We start from the raw sequence: 3,428 nt of genomic DNA, 5'->3' as shown, positions 1-3,428 counted from the left end.
TTAGGCTTCTGATCCTTTTTTTTAAGATTTTATTTACTTATTTGAGAGACAGAATGAGAGAGGGGGAGAGAGAAGGGTCAGAGGGAGAAGCAGACTCCCTGCTGAGCGGGGAGCCCGATGCGGGACTCAATCCCAGGACCCCAGGACCATGACCTGAGCAGAAGGCAGTCGCTCAACCAACTGAGCCACCCAGGCGCCCCAGCTTCTGACTCTTGATTTCAGCTGAGATCATAATCTCAGGGTCTTGAAATTGAGCCTGGCATCAGGTTCCGTGCTCAGCAGGGAATCTGATATTCTTTCTCTCCCTCTTCCTCTACCCCTCCCCCTGCTTATTCTCCTCTCCCTCTCTCTCTCTCCCTCTCAAATAAATAAATAAATAATTAAAAAAAAATAAACTGTACCAAGATTACAAAAATGACCTAGTACATTTAAAATATATATATATTAGATATAGTAGAGTGTATTCTACTTAACAAACACTAAAACAAAGGAAAGGACATTTCTCAGACAAGAAAAGGTTAGAGATAAAATCATAAAGGAGAAATTGATATGTGTTAAGATTGAGAGCAAAATGCTTGGTTTTACTGAAAAAGAAACTGAATACATAGAAAAATAAAATGTGAGGAAGACTTAATTTGCTAAATAATTGACTCATTAAGATTAAACAAGATTAATATCAAGAGAAAACACTTCAATTAATTTGGGTAAAATGAATACATTTAAATAATGCCAAAATATCCAACTTTCCAAAAGAGCCAATCAATTTATGTGGAAAAGAAAATATATGTTGGGTTTATCCTCTGTCACTCAAAATGTTGAAGAGCAGAAGGGAAATTGCTATATTGTTTTGAGAGGGAAAATTTATGGTATAAAAATTCAAAACACAACTGCTTTGTTATTCATGTGTGAAGGTAATCAAAAGATACTCCTTAGATATGCAAAATCTCAGAAAATATATCATCCACATAAACTTCATGAAAAAAACATGTCTTCATCACATATTCTAGTCAGTTGAAATTTTCTTTTTAAAATGAAGACAGAGTATAAAAGGGCTGTCAGAGGATATTGAAAGGTATCTTAGGGGCACCTGGGTGGCTCAGTCGTTAGGTGTTTGCCTTCGGCTGGGGTCATGATCCCAGGGTCCTGGAGTAGAGCCCCACATCAGGCTCCCTGCTCAGTGGGGAGACTACTCCCTCTCCCGCTCCTCCAGCTTGTGTTCCTTCTCTCTGTGTCTCTCTCTGTCAAATAAACAAATAAAAATCTAAAAAAAAAAAAGAAAGGTGTTATATATATATATATATATAATTATATGTTTACAAACAGAACTCCAGAATATAAAATGTTGAAAAACCTTGAAGCCAGCAAACTGGGAAAAATATAAAATATCTATCTTTGTGAACTTACATAAAGGGTAGGCAATTTTATTTCATTTTATATGTAAATAATTACATAACCACAGATTTAAGAACACATTTTGGTTTTCTGATTATTTTATGAAATATTTTTACTTATAAAAATAACATAGGTGACAATTCAATACAATAAGGCATGGTTCTTTTCTTGCTTTTACTTTTTTTTTTAGTATTTTAAAATTTAATTACATTATAGTTAACATACAGTTTTATATTAGTTTCAGGTGTACCATATACTGATGCAACAGCTCCATATATTACTCAGTGCTCTTTATGATGTATACTCTTAATTATCTTCACCTATTTCACCCACCTCCTCACCCACCTTCTCTCTGGTAATCATCAGTTTTTTCTCTACAGTTGAGAGTCTGTTTTTTGGTTTGTCTCTCTCTCTCTGTGTTTGCTTTCCTTTGTTCATTTGTTTTGCTTCTTAAATTCCACATGAGTGAAATCATATAGTATTTGTCTTTCTCTGACTGGCTTATTTCAGTTAGCATTGTGCTCTGTAGATGCATTAATCTGTCTTCCACATGCATGTAATTTCACATCCAAAATAAAATCAGTGTTCATCTCTCCTTATATTTCTTATCATAAATATTATAAAATAATTAAAAGTGTAAATCTCAAGAAGAATCTATTTGTAGTTTATGTTCAAATAAAATAACAAAAGAAATATTTTACCAACATTAATATCTTGGTAAGAATTTCACCACAAGGGAGTGATGTCCAGGAATTACTCCTAGGTAAAATGTTATTGGATCAAGTTTGAAAAATTAAATATGACAGAGATTAATACTTTCTTTTCATGAAAAAGGCAGATATTCCAAGAGAAACTAAAAGATATTGTAAACTAAATGAAAATAAAAATACAACTTATCAAAATTTGTGGGATGCAGCAAAGAAGTGCTTGAGAGAAATGTATAGCATTCAATGAATATATTATAAAAAAAGAAAGATTAAAATTAAGTAATCTAAGCTTCTAACATGAAAAAGAGAGAAAGAAGAGCAATTTAAGCTTAAACAAAAAATACAACAGAAATCAATGAAATTGAAAACAGGAAAATCAAAGATGATTTTTGAAAAGATTTTTTAAAAACTGATAAAAGTTTTTGTTTTTTTTTTCTGATAAAAGTTTTTTTAAAAAAGGATTTGTAAAAACTCTAGCCAGGTTAACCAAAAGAAAACAAAACAAAACAAAAAAAAAGGAAGATATATCCTGGTATAATGTTATCAGTCATAATTCCAGTTATCATCTTAAAATGTTGTGTGTCACAGAAATAACCAAATTTCCATGTCTAGTTTTCCAGAAGTGAGTGTTTTTCACTCACTGGCTCGTACCTTGTGCAATAAGACAAGAAAATGAAATAAAAAGTATACAGATGTGAATCAATTCTGCAAATTTGACTATTTTAGATACCACATGTAAGTGGAATCATACAGTACTTGTCTTTCTGTGACTGGCTTATTTACTTTAGCATCATGTCCTCAAAGTTCATCCCTGGTGTAGCATATTTCAGAATTTTCTTTTTTTATGGCTGAATAATATTCTGTATGTGTATATACTACATTTTCTTTATCTAAAACAATCTTATATGCACCTCTAAGTTAAAGTATTAAAAGTTAAGATAAAGTACATTTTTTATGTAGAAATATGAAATATTTACTTAAAACTTAGACAAATACCCATAGATTGAAAAAACAAATTATTCCTATAAAAAATTACTTTGAAGAAAGTTTCCAACCTCAGATGCACTTATGAAGGGAGTCAATTCAAACATTTATGGAATATATATACTCTAGAAAGTGTTGCAGAGCAAAAAGGGAAAAATAAACAATTACACCAAACTAAAAATCCTGTGCACAATGAAGAAAACTATCAATAAAACAGAAAGGTAATCTACTGAATGGGAGAAGATATTTGCAAATGACATACCTGATAAAAAGTTATTATCCAAAATATATAAAGAACTCATACAACTCAACATCAAAAACATTCAAGGCAATTAAAAACTGGAC

The sequence above is a fragment of the Phoca vitulina genome, unplaced genomic scaffold (assembly GCF_004348235.1).
Source record: "Phoca vitulina isolate PV1807 unplaced genomic scaffold, GSC_HSeal_1.0 scaffold8, whole genome shotgun sequence".
In the NCBI taxonomy this organism is placed as follows: Eukaryota; Metazoa; Chordata; class Mammalia; order Carnivora; family Phocidae; genus Phoca; species Phoca vitulina.
Note: the sequence above shows the minus strand (reverse complement) of the source record.